At 42.6% G+C, this 14,333-nt stretch overlaps 1 pseudogene; it reads left to right on the forward strand.

The window, feature by feature from the left end:
* The first annotated feature begins 263 nt into the window (after window positions 1-263).
* LOC141250229 (uncharacterized) lies at window positions 264-6,026 on the forward strand (annotated as a pseudogene).
* The last annotated feature ends 8,307 nt before the right edge of the window (window positions 6,027-14,333 follow it).

Below are 14,333 nucleotides of genomic sequence, written 5' to 3' on the forward strand. Positions count from 1 at the left end.
ATTGTTGGTGTGCTTAACCTTTGGTTCTTATACTTTCTAAATCCTGGATTGCAGACAAAAGGAACGAGTCGATTCCAAGAATGCCTAAAGAGAAGTTGACTACCCGACTACATTGATTTCTAAGCTAACTTGACTTGTTTGTTGTCTAGTGTGTTGTCATGAACAATCCAGGTGATGGAGATTCTGTAAATGGATCACAAAGAGGATCAAGGAGCCCTGTAAGGCCGGCTACACATCATAGCCACAGTCACGAGCCATAGATGATGAATCTCTTGAGGAATTTGACTGAGCAAGTCACTACACTTGCTGGAAGGATCAACTCCATGGAATCTAGAATGGTTCCACCAAATCAACCACCAATGAGAATTCCTACACACTTTGAGGTAGGAGAAGGATCAAGGAGACCTTAGGAAAGACTCCTTCCACCTCCAGAAGATGTGTTCCACAACCAAAGGCAACAAGACCTTGAGTATCAAAGGAGGTATCACATACCCACGCCACCACCAAGAGCTAGAGTCCTACATGAGCAACCCTTGCCTCCTATAAGGACACCAAGAGAGGTACATCCTGATCACAACCCTTACTTTAGACAAGATGAGTTTGCTCATGGATTTCAGGAGGATACCAATGATGAGTACACTATGTGGGGAAGGAGACCTAGGAACATGCAAAAACCAAGAGATAAGGATGGCCTAGGAAGGGTCAAGGTGACCATTCCTTCCTTTGAGGGACGATGTGATCCAGATGTCTACATGGAGTGGGAAGAGAAGATTGAACAAGTATGGATGTGCCACAACTTTACAGAGGCAAGAAAGATCCAACTTGCAGCCCTTGAGTTTCAAGGCTATGCCATGAAGTGGTGGAGTCATTTGGTGAAGGAGAGGAGGCTACATCATGAGCCACCTGTTGAAACGTGGGATGAGATGAGAGCATTGCTAAGAGGAAGGTTCATTCCTGCTCACTACTCCAGAGAGCTCAAGAAAAGGCTTGAGACCATCAAGCAAGGCTCTATGAGTGTAGAAGCGGCCTTTAATGCCATGCAAGTGGCTATGATCAAGGCGAACATACATGAAGATGAAGAGGCCACTATGGCTAGGTACCTCAGAATCCTACACCCTAGCCTAGCCTATGAGGTTGATATGTACCCCTACTACAACTCCACTGAATTACTCCCACAAGGCTATGCAAGTGGAGAAGAAGTTCAAAGGTAATAATGCAAGCAACCAAAGAGGAAGTGGTGACGGTTCTACCAACACTTGGAAGAACCATAGGAGTGCTCCTATACAGCCTACTTCTAGAGACCATGGTGCACAGAAGGAGGCTCCAAACAAGCAAACAAGTTTAGCACCAAGGCCCCCAGGCCCCTTCTCTAACAACAAGGGAAGTACTACTCCTTCTAACTCTACTTTGAATCCTAGGACTAGTTCCATTGAATGCTTTAAGTGTAGAGGCAAAGGTCATTATGCTAGAGACTGTCCTAACAATAAAACTATGATCTTAAACCATCTAGGACAGTATGAATCTGAAAGTGAACAAGAAAATGACCCTATTTATGAGCATGATAAAGATGACCTAGGAGATGATAATAGGGATGAATATGAGTTTGAACAAGGTGATAGTTTGTGTGTAAGAAAGTGTTGCATGCTAATACCCAAGAGGTAGACGATAACCAGAGAGAAAAACTTGTTTCATACTAGGTGTATAGTGAAGGATAAGGTTTGTGATGTGATAATTGATGGTGGTATTTGTTCTAACATAGCTGGCACTGAGATGGTTAACAAGTTGAACCTTAGTACCTCCCATAACCCTAGGCCTTACAAACTGCATTGGACGAGTGAATGTGGTGAACTTAAAGTTTATAGACAATGTAAGGTAGCTATGAAACGAGGAGCTTATGAGGACACGGTCCTATGTGATGTCTTACCTATGAATGCATGCCATATCTTGCTAGGTAGACCATGCAACATGATACAAAGTGATCCATGATGGGTATACTAATAAGCATACATTTAATTTTCATGGAAAACAAGTTACTTTGGTGCCTATGACTCCTTTACAGATTAGTGAAGCTGCAGAAAAGAGGAGGGTAAAAGAACAAGAGCGTTCCAAGAACAAGGCATGGAAGAAGGAAGAGACAAGTGAAAAAGTGGAGAAAAGAAGCCGGGTAAACAGACTTACTACACCGGAGAACAGACTTGTACACCGGGCACAGAGAGTAACCGGGATCTTTTCTCTCAGCAAAACAACTTTCTTGTAACCAAGGAAGAGATCATGGAGCAATACTTGCCTCCAAAACTTAGGCTCACAAGCCTTACCAAGTCCAATACCTTATCTACTGAAGAGGTATTAGAGGGGACTTCCAAGATGTTCTTAGATGTGTTGAAGGAGTATGAAGATGTGTTTCCACAAGAATTGCCACATTGATTACCTCCCATAAGAGCCATTGAACATCAGATTGATTTCATACCTGGATCCGCACTCCCTAATAGGCCTTCATACAAGACGAATCCTATAGAGAGTAAGGAGATAGAAGAGCAATTTCAAGAACTTTTGAGTAAGGGCTATGTGAGGCAATCCATGAGTCCTTGTGCAGTACCAGTTTTACTTGTTCCTAAGAAAAGAAGGTACTTGGAGAATGTGTGTGGATTGTAGGGCTATCAATAACATTACCATCAAATATAGACACCCTATACCTCATTTGGATGACATTTTGGATGAGCTACATGGGGCCACATGTTTCTCTAAGGTTGATTTGAAGAGTGGCTACCACCAGATAAGAATGAAGGAAGGTGATGAATGGAAGACTGCTTTCAAGACCAAGTTTGGTCTATATGAGTGGCTAGTCATGCCCTTTGGCATGACCAATGCCCCCTCAACCTTCATGAGATTGATGAATCAGGTGTTAAGAGCATTTATAGGCAAGTTTGTGGTGGTATATTTTGATGACATCCTGATCTACTCCAAGTCATTGCAAGAGCATGAGCTCCACCTTAGGGAAGTATTATCCATACTTAAAACTCATTCCCTTTATGCTAACCTTAAGAAGTGTGATTTATGCACTAATGAATTGACTTTTTCTAGGTTTTGTGGTGAGCTCAGAGGGTTGGAGGTAGACAAGGAGAAGATAAGAGCAATCCAGGATTGGCCAACACCTACTAGTGTTACACAAGTAAGGAGCTTCCAAGGGCTAGCTAGCTTCTATAGGAGGTTCGTGAGAGACTTTAGCACCATTGCTTCACCCCTCACTGAGCTCACCAATAAGCATGTGTCATTCAAGTGGGAAGAACGTCAAGAGAAGGCTTTCAAGGAGCTTAAGGAGAAACTTACCAAAGCACCATTGCTAGTGCTTCCTAACTTCACTAAACCTTTTGAGGTTGAGTGTGATGCTTATGGAAGAGGTATTGGAGGTATTCTAATTCAGGAGGGCAAGCCCATAGATTTCTTTAGTGAAAAGCTCAAAGGTGCGTCTCTAAACTACTCTACCTATGATAAGGAACCCTATGCATTGTTTAGGGTACTAAAGACTTGGCAACATTAACTTTGGCCTTCTGAATTCATATTGCATACTGATCATGAGTCCCTTAAGCACTTTAGGAGCCAAGATAAGATTGATAGGAGGCATGGTAGGTGGATAGAGTTCATATAAACTTTCCCTTATATCATAAAATACAAGAAGGGAAAGGATAATGTAGTGGCTGATGCACTCTCTAGGAGGCATGCCTTGCTCATTCATCTTGAATCAAGGGTCTTAGGCTTTGTCTATATCCAGTAGTTATATGAGCAAGACATGGATTTTGGAGAGGTGTATGTTCATTGTAGGGATAGGGGCCCTAAAGACAAGTTCTACTTTCATGAGGGATACCTATTTAGAGTTGACAAGGTTTGTATTCCTAGGTGCTCTCTTAGGGTCTTGATTGTTGAGGAAGCTCACAAGGGAGGACTAATGGGGCATTTTGGGAGGGACAAGACTTATGACATGTTGCATTCCCATTTTTATTGGACACATATGCTAAGGGATGTTGAAAGCATGATCAAGAAGTGCTTAGAGTGCTTAAAGACCAAGTCTAAGGCCAAGCCTCAAGGACTTTACACACCTCTACCCACGCCTACTGCCCCGTGTCTTGACATTAGCATGGATTTCATTGTGGGGTTGCCTAGGACAAGTAGAGGTAGAGATTCTATCTTTGTGGTGGTTAATAGGTTCAGTAATATGGCACACTTCATTACATGCCATAATACTGATGATGCTAATAATGTAGCAAATCTCTTCTTTAGAGAAGTGGTTAGGCTACATGGCTTACCTAGAACCATTCTAAATGATAGGGACACTAAGTTCCTAATTCATTTCTTGAGGAACTTATGGGGCAAGTTGGGAACAAAGCTCTTGTTCTCAACTTCTAGCCACCCACAAACTAATGGTCAAACTGAGGTGACTAATAGGACACTTGGTGCCTAGCTTAGGGGCAGTCATTAAGAAGAATCTCAAGGCTTGGGAGGATATGCTACCTCATGTTGAGTTTGCCTATAATAGGTCTACTCATTCTAGCACAAACCTGAGCCCATTCATGTGTGTTTATGGTACTAACCCACTAACAACTTTTGATCTTAGTCCTTTGCCTAGCAAAGAGAAGTTTGAGTTTAGTGCAGTAAAACAGGTTGAAGACATCAAGGAGCTGCATGAGAGGACTAGGATGAGGCTGGAGAAGCTTTCTATGGATGTGGCTAGGAGCAGGAACAAGCATAGGAAGAAGGTCACCTTCCAAGTTGGTGACCTTGTGTGGGTGCATTTGAGAAAGGAGAGGTTTCCTAACCTTAGGAGCTCCAAGCTCTCTCCTAGAGGTGCTGGTCCCTTCAAGGTACTAAAGGTGGTTAGTGACAATGCTTATGTCATTGATTTACCTGAGTATGGTGTTAGCCCTACATTCAATGTGGGAGACCTCACACTCTATGAAGAGATGCTTGATGACCAATGTGATGATATGGAGTCCTTACTGCCTATGGAGGATGAAGGCTTGAGGTCAAGCCCTTTTAAAGAAGGGGAGGATGATGGAGGACCATCTATGAAGCCTAAGGAAGGTCCCCATGATGAGCCAAGACCCGGACCCTTGACAAGATCAAGGGCAAAGAAGCTTAGAAGTGACCTTACAACCCTCATTGACAAGGTAACTTCTGGCTTGGCTATGGATGAGCACAGGCTAATGTGGTGCCCCCAACCAGTTCTATGCCGTAGAGGAGGCATCCCCCAGAACATTTGATGTTGTGAAAGTGACCAACAAAGGTAATCTATCTAGCTAGATTTCCCTTTCAAAATCAGTGTTTGTGAAGTTGTTGTTTTAACACTTACTCGGGTTGTTGTTTTGTGTGGGCCCTTAGCTGCTTGATCACACATGATCTCAAGAGGATGTATAAGGGTAAAATGGACTTCTTTCCTTCTAGTTTCAGTTAGTAGAAGGCCGCACTATGTCTCGGCTATTTAAGTTTGGAAAATCAGTTTGTAAAGACAGTTATTGCCATTTTGATGTTATTGCATGTATGTTTGTTTTCCTCTTCATAGTGATACTCTATGATCAATTGAAGGCCAGGCCTTTGTGTGTTACTGGAGGCTTAAAGTGGTGAGAGTGTAATCCTGAGATGGAAACCTTTTCATGCCCTTCTGAAGCCGCCTCTAGGTGCTATTGAATCAAGGTTCATGTGTGTCTAGTTGTATGTTCTAGGGTCTTACCGCCGGTCTATTATGTCAAGGTTTGTTCCAAGGTGCCTTAGATATATTGGGTAGGTATGGTTCTTGAATTATAACCTATCTAAGTCGTAGTTGAGTCTAAGATAGTTTCCCTTTGAAGTCCATTTGTTGAGTCTAGTTTAGTTTGCTTCATTTGTGCATTGTTGTTTGAATTCTGAATTGTGTCTTCTAATCAATTGAGTGATTTGTGTAGCTTAGTGAGCCTAGATTGTCTATGCAGGGTGACCTTGTATCACCTATAACCATCAAACTCAAGAGTAGACACCGACTCTACAAAAGCTTATGAAAATAGAATAAAACAAGACTAGAAAGACGCAAAACGACTCTATTAAGACGAAATAAAACATGAACTAAACTAGACTAGAATGCATGCTATCAAATTCCCCCAAGCTTGAACCTTGCTTGTCCCAAGCAAGCACACGTCAATGAATCCAAGTAATATACAAAAGAGGTATCTATCCAAGTGACATATGATTGATAACAATTAAAGATCAAACAGAAAACAAATCCCTTCCTAGAATGCATCTCAATCAATGACAAGAATATATTAGTTCCTCAACTCTAGACCTCACCGGAATAATAGAACATGTCACTCACACTCATATATGTAGGTATGTGTTTTACTCAATGTTATATCTCAACTTTGAATGTTAACTACCATAAGCTTGCAACCAAATCTAGATCTCCACTGCTAGGTAGAATGCAAAACACAATCATGAGACATTCAAGGGGTTGTAATGGGGCCAAGGTACTCTATAAGGCATGGATGAAATTTTTGGACAAGTGTTGCAAAATCTAGGAGATATGAACTTCATATGAAAATAACACCAACCCAATGATATTACAAGAAGCACAAATACACAACCCAACCCAAGATCTATCAAATTGTTTATTTGTTACTCCTTTTCTTTCACTTATTTCCTCTTTTTTTTGTTCATTTTCTTTCATCTCTTTTTGTTCATTTTCTTTCTTTATTTGTAACGAAAAAGAAGGGAGCAAAATGGATATAAACAACAAGATAACGCTCTATAATCAAACATCGTTAACCACCCCATCATCTACCGTTCCCCCAAGCTTGTCTCGCATCCGCATAAAGTAAATAGAAGTTCAATCCCCTAGATAGGTAGGATATAAATATAAGCTCGGATTACTTTTGTGTAGCTAACAAAGAAAGGCTATAAGGCTCAAAGGACGACAAGAGAAGAATATCAATTCAAGGTTAGTCAAGGATAATATGGGCACATAAAAAATATAATGTCTCAATCAAATGTGATGCATTTTTAGTCCTATATGCAATCTCAAAGAGATTTAGAAGCAAGTTCTAGAGAAAAAAAAGAGAGTTCACTCATGAGAAATAGAGGACTTTGCAAATGTAGTCCAATAAAGGCAAACAAGCTCACTAGGACAATTATCTAGAGTTTCGGTTCTAATGTATCTTAATCGAAGTCCACATGATCAGGTCAATTGATAGGATCTTATTATATGGTGTTAACTAGCGACTATTAGCTTAGGATTAGTGGTGTTTAGGTTCTTATTGAGTGGTATTCCCGGAATCAGGTATGATGTTCACTTATCAATTTGCGGGATGCTCATAAGCGTTGTTTTGTGGTTTTTTTATTATGGAGATCCTGTTTGTACTCACCTTTAGTGCATTTGGGACGGAGCTAGAGAGAAGACGACCACACCTACACCCATGGAGAAGCTGAGAAGCAAAGCCGAGCTGCCTCGGAAGCTTATAGAAGACCGAAGACCAGTCCGAGAGGAGGCGCCACGACGAGAAAGAGCCACTAAGAAAATGTCTCGATCAAGATTCAGCCTCGACATGAAAGTTTCGACCGAGACCCAAATATCTCGATCGAGGTTTTTCTTTGACATGAAAGTCTCGACCGCGACTTGGAGGTAGCGATCAAGAGCTGCACCGATTCTGAGTGACTGGGACAAAGTCTCGACCGAGACTCACATGTCTCGACCGAGACCACGGTGACGGACCCGCCCAATTGCAGATCTAGTCCGAATTTCTATCAGTTTTTCCCTATTTTATCTTTTATTTTCAGTTATTTTATTCCCTAGAGGATAGATACTATATAAACCTTTAGTTTTTAGGTTAGAATTATCTTTTGCCGCTTTCACAAATTAGTTCTTAGAGATTCAGCAGCCAAGAAGAAAGCTTCCACCTTTGTGCCATCTTCTACCTTCATCCCTGGTTAGTTCATCCATAATTATGTATTGCTTTCTCTTGGCTATGTCTGGCTAAGTTCCTATTAGTTCACTCTTAGGTTGAAGCCATTATTCTAGAAATTGTTTGTGACAATTCTATTGTTTATGTTCTAATTATGATTTCAGCATTGTTTTATATTCTCTTGTGATTATTGTCATTGATTGATATTGATTTTATCTAGGTGGCCAACTAGGTTGATTATTATTCATTCATATCTCTAGGCTTGATAATTCGATTTTAAAAGTCTTGTATTTTAGGTAGCAATCAGAATTAGCATAGACTATTTGCGAGTGCTTATTTTGTAGAGATTATAAACCTGTGTCGAGTATCGGCGATTTGCCAATGGTATTGCATAGGCCTACTTATCTTTGATCTTTATGCTGTTGCGCTTTTGAACCTTAGGATTTCTTTGGTTATTGCTTACGACAAGGGTTTCTAGGACTATTTGGACTAGTTGCTATTTACGAACAAAGAGTAGGACAACTAGATTATTTATTTAAAGAACATAACTTTTATAGAATTCGATGATCAACTTTCCATAAGAATAATGCGCTGATGCTAAAAGAGTGAGCTTTCCATCGTTATATTTTACAAATCCAACAATTCACGTTTTAATTATTGCTAGTTAGTTTTACTACCAACAAAAACCCCTAGTTACTACTAGGTAACATAATTGAAATAAGCTATCGTTGTGGCTCCCTTGGGATTCGACTCCGGCTTACCACTTCACTAGTGAAGTATTTAGTTGGATTATCTTTGATAGGGCCAACGACCGTTTAACGCCTGTCAAATTTTGGCGCCGTTGTCGGGGAGCCAACTGTCATAGTTTGTCTCTTTTTGTGTTATGTTGGTGTGGACCTATCTTATGGTCCACACTCGCGCCACTAATTCAGATTTGCTTGATTTCATTCCAGAGATAGAGCGGATGCATCTACGCAATCTGCGAGAATCTCTACAAAATCTAGTGATTGAATCAATGGCGGACAGAACTTTGCGAGAGCTTACAGACCCTGATCTGACGCAACAACACTTGGGAGTGACGCTTTCTGCCCTAAATGTCGGCGTCACATTTGAACTAAAGACCGGATTCATCAATCTGCTACCTTAATTTCATGGCTTGGTTGGGGAGGACCCGATCATGCATCTTAGTGAGTTCCACGAAATCTGCAGTTGCAGCAAGCCGAGTAACGTCACAGATGAGCAAATCAAGATGAGAGCTTTTGGTCTCACGCTGAATGATACCGCCCTCCAGTGGTATTACTTGCTACCCACCGAGAGTATCGACACATGTGAGAAGCTTCACAAAGCCTTCCTCAATAAGTATTTTCCGTCCAAGAAGGCGGTTGCGTTGAAAAGAGCGATAGCAATGGTGGAACAGCAGGACGCTGAGACGCTATATAATTACGTTGAGAGGTTCGCGAGACTGTGTGCGAGCTGACCATTTCACGGGTTTGAGGAGAAGGACTTGGTGACCCACCTCTATAATGGGTTGCTAGACAATGAGAGGAGATTAGTTGACGCTGCGTGTAATGGAAGTGTGCTGAATTTGACTCCCGCCGAAGCTAGAGCACGATTGAATGAGATCGTAGAAGGAACCAGAAGCTTCGGGAGAACATATGAAAGGAAAGGAGCTAATGTTGTGTGCTCCGGAGCGCCTGGGTGGAAAGATGAGATCGTTGAGTTGAAAAGTATGATAAAAAGTATTGCCGGTGGAAGTCAACAACCAGCGAGAGTATGTGGTATCTGCGAGAATGAGAGTCATTATACTGATGAATGCCCGCAACTACAAGACCCAACCATCCCTGAAGTACATGCTATGGTAGGATTTGGACCCCCCAGACCTCGATATGAGAACAACTACAACCACTACCGCACCCCATATCAACAAAAATCGAAGGAACCATCGCTGAAGGAGATGCTCGAGTCCTTGTCCAAACAATTCACATCTCATGCCCAAGCAACCGAGTCAAGCATCAGAAATCTCGATAAGCAATTTGGGATATTGGCCGAAGTCGTCTCCAACCTCATGAAAGCCAAAACCGATAGAGATCCGAGAGAAAACATCAGCGCCGTAGAATTAAGAAGCGGAAGAAAACTCGAAGAGAAAGGCAGAGAAAAGGTGCTGCAAAAAGAGGCCGAGCAAAAGTCGCGACCGAGACAAGAATGTCTTGACCGAGAATTCGACCCCGTAGAGAAGTCTCGACCGCGACCCCATTGTCACGATCGATATGACGGTGATTTGGGTTCCGAAAATTTTTCCGAAAAATGTCTCGATTGCGACCCATTATCGCGATCGCGACTCTGTCCCAGTTCGCCAGAAGCTTAAAATCTCGACCGCGACCATGTGATCTCGACCGAGACTCTACTGCAGTACACATTGAGGACGACTATGAAGACATAGGTGATTATTAAGCTACGACAAGAGAACTATGTAAGACCTAATTTCCCTCCGTTTTACTTCGAAAAACCACCTGCACCCTTCCCAAAGGCCTTGAGGGACACACGCAGACCTGCAAATGACAAAGAACTCTTCGAAACATTCAGTAAGTATGAGGTAAACATCCCTTTACTAAACCTCGTTAAAAGTATTCCTCGTTATGCTAAGTTCTTGAAGGAGCTCTGCACCATGAAGAGGAATCAGAAGTTGAAAGGTAAGAAAATGGTACAGGTGAGCGAAAGAGTGTCCGCGACCATTATGCAAAAGATAGCAAAGAAGTGCTCAGACCCAGGGATGGTTAGTATCCCTTGTATTATCGGTGAGAAGAGGATTAGTAAGGCAATGCTAGATCTGGGGGCTTCTATTAACGTTATGCCATTCTCTTTATATGAATTGCTAGGATTAGGACCTTTATCTGATACGGGAATTGTGATCCAGCTAGCCGATAGGTCAATGGTTCACCCGAAAGGGATAATCGAGGATGTCTTGGTGATGGTTTATAATTTAATATTTCCTGCTGATTTTTATGTACTAGATATGGGGCATGATAACCAAGCTGTGACTATCCTCCTGGGTAGACCATTCATGAGATCCGGCCAATACTAAGTTAGATTACGCAAGTGGGGTGATTACACTTGAGTTCGATGGAGATGTAGTTAGCTTTAACATATTTGAGGCTATGAAATACCTTACAAATGATAATTCTGTTTTATCTATAGATGTGATTGACCCTATTGTTCAGGAAGTTTTGATGTGTATGGAATTGACTCACTTCAATCTGTCGTAGAAAATAGCATTGTAATCTCTAAGGAGCATGGCATTATATTATCTGCTAATGTGAATGAGGTCCTAGCTGAGTTTGATACTCCAGGTACTCTTTTGGCTGGTGGGCCCGCGCTACTTATGTTTTCGAGCGAGAAACTACTTCCTTCCATTGTGCAGGCACCCACCATTGAGCTACAAGAGTTACCTCCGCATCTAAAATATGCTTTTCTCGGAGAAGGAAGCACGTTGTCGGTCATCATCTCGAGTGCTCTCGGCCAGGAGCGGGAAGAAAGACTGGTGGAGGTCCTAAAGAGCAACATCACAGCGTTAGGTTGGTCCATTGCTGATATCAAGGGAAAGTGCATGCACAGGATCTTACTAGAAGAGGGGGCTAAGCCAAGCCGACAACCTCAGCGGCGATTAAACCCTCCCATGATGGAAGTAGTAAAGAAAGAGGTGCTGAAATTATTGTCGGTCGACATGATCTACCCAATTTCGGACAGCCGATGGGTTAGCCCAACTCAAGTTGTTAAGAAGAAAGGAGGGATTACCGTAGTAGAGAACGAGGCTAGTGAAATGGTGCCTCAAAGAACACAGAATGGATGGCGTGTTTGCATCGACTACCGCAAGCTGCACGCGGTAACTCATAAGGATCACTTTCCTCTACCCTTTATCGATCAAATGCTAGAATGCCTTTCAGGTCGCGCATATTATTGTTTCCTCGACGGATACTCGGGGTACTTCCAGGTGACCATAGCGCCGAAAGACCAGGAGAAGACTACTTTCACATGTCCTTTTGGCACCTTTGCATACCGCAGAATGCCATTCGGACTTTGCAATGCACCAGGTACATTTCGGCGATGTATGGTAAGCATCTTCTCCGAGTATATTGAGAACTTTATTGAGGTATTTATGGATGACTTTACAGTCCATGGTGATTCATTTGATGCTTGTTTGAATAATTTGAAACTTGTCCTACAAAGATGTGTAGAAACCAATTTGGTGTTAAACTCTGAAAAGTGTCATTTCATGGTCAATCATGGTATTGTTTTGGGTAACATTGTATCCTCTAATGGGACTGAGGTCGATAAGGTGAAGATTGACGTAATTCAGTCTTTACCTTATCCTACTAATGTGCGTGAAGTTCGTTCTTTTCTTGGTCATGTAGGTTTTTATCGCAGGTTTATAAAAGACTTCTCCAAGATCTCGACACCACTATGTGAGCTGTTGAAGAAAGAGGTGGATTTTGTCTTCAACGACGAATGTAACCTTGCATTTAACACCTTGAAGTTGCACCTCACTATTGCGCCTATCATCAAGGCGCCGGATTGGTCCCTGCCATTCAAGATCATGTGCGATGCGAGTGATTATGTTGTGGGAGCTATTTTGGGCCAGAAGGTAGGGAGAGCAATGCACGTAATCTACTACGCGTCAATGACCCTAAGCGGCACCCAAAAGAACTACTCCACCACCGAGAAGGAGTTGCTAGCTGTAGTGTACGCCCTCGACAAGTTCCAACAATATCTACTTGGCGTAAAAGGATCATCCACACCAATCATACATCCATCTGTTACCTCATGACGAAAAAGGAATCAAAGCCTAGACTCATCCAATGGGTCTTATTATTAAGTGAGTTCGATGTGGAGATCCGGGATAAAAAGGGTTCCGAGAACTCCGTGGCTGACCATCTTAGTCGCCTAGTTCATGACGGTGGTGACGAGGCGAGACCGAGGCTGGGCGAATTTCCGGAAGAGTCCTTATGCCGCATTGACATTCTTTCCATCCAAAAAATAACGAGGTCTCGACCGCGACATGGTGTTTCGACCGAGATGGCAATAACTGGAACGAAATCGGAGGAAACTAGAATGGAGTCTCGACCGCGACTAGATTCTCTCGACCGCGATTTGTCCACGGCTGAAATGTCTCGATCGCAACCTGTTTCTCTCGATCGCGATTTGTCCACAGGGGTAATATCTCGATCGCGACCTAACTTTCTCGATCGCGACACAACCCCAGAAACAACCATGCACGCCCCCGAAACTCAATTGCTCACCCTTCGCTCCTTCACGCCATGGTATTCACACATAGTGAACTACCTAGTTTGAGGGGAATTCCCTCCTGCTTGCACTAAAGCTTAGCGCGATAAAATCAAGAGTGAGGCAAAATACTATGTGTGGATGATCCCTACTTATGGAAACATTGCGTAGACAAGGTAATCCGACGAAGTAATCCGACGATGCCTCCCGGATAATGAGGTACAATCTGTCCTGTCTTTTTGTCATTCTTACGCATGTGGGGGGCATTTCGGGCCCAATAAAACTGCTAGAAAGGTACTTGACACAGGTTTCTTTTGGCCACACATCTTCCAAGATGCTTATGCCTTTTTTCAGACTTGTGATAGGTGCCAGAGGGTCGGGAAAATATCCCGAAGAAATGAAATGCCACAGACACGGTTAGTCTTTTGTGAGATTTTCGATGTCTGGGTGATAGTTATGGGACCTTTTCCTAAATCTTATGGGAATCTATATATATTACTTGCGGTGGACTATGTTTCCAAATGGGTGGAAGCAAAAGCCACCAAGACTGATGATTCAAAAGTAGTTGCAGGGTTTCTTAAAGAGAATATCTTTGCTAGATTTGGAATCCCGAAGGCCCTTATCAGTGATCAGGGGACTCATTTCAAGAATAAGACGGTCAACGCTCTACTTAAGAAATACGGAGTAACCCAGCGAATCTCTACAGCGTATCATCCACAAAGTAATGGACAAGCCAAGGTCTCCAATCGGCAAATTAAGATGGTGTTGGAAAAGACAATTGCGCCAAACAGGAAAGACTGGAGTCTCCGCCTCGACGATGCGTTATGGGCCTACCGCACCGCATACAAAACGCCCATTGGGATGTCCCCATACCGCGTGGTGTTCAGAAAGGCATGTCATCTACCAGTGGAGCTCGAGCATAGAGCATGGTGGGCAGTCCAGAAATGCAATATGGAGATAGACGAGGCCGGGGAGCACAAAAAATTGTAGCTGCATGAGTTGGAGGAAATACGCCGAGAAGCGTATGAGAACGCGACGATATACAAGGAGAAAACCAAAGCGTGGCATGACAAGAACATACTACGCAGGACTTTCAATGTGGGCTGCAAGGTATTATTCTATAACTCACGCCTTCAA

Source organism: Phyllobates terribilis, unplaced genomic scaffold (assembly GCF_046119375.1).
Source record: "Phyllobates terribilis strain yellow unplaced genomic scaffold, ASM4611937v1 Scaffold_5477__1_contigs__length_51444, whole genome shotgun sequence".
Taxonomy (NCBI): domain Eukaryota; kingdom Metazoa; phylum Chordata; class Amphibia; order Anura; family Dendrobatidae; genus Phyllobates; species Phyllobates terribilis.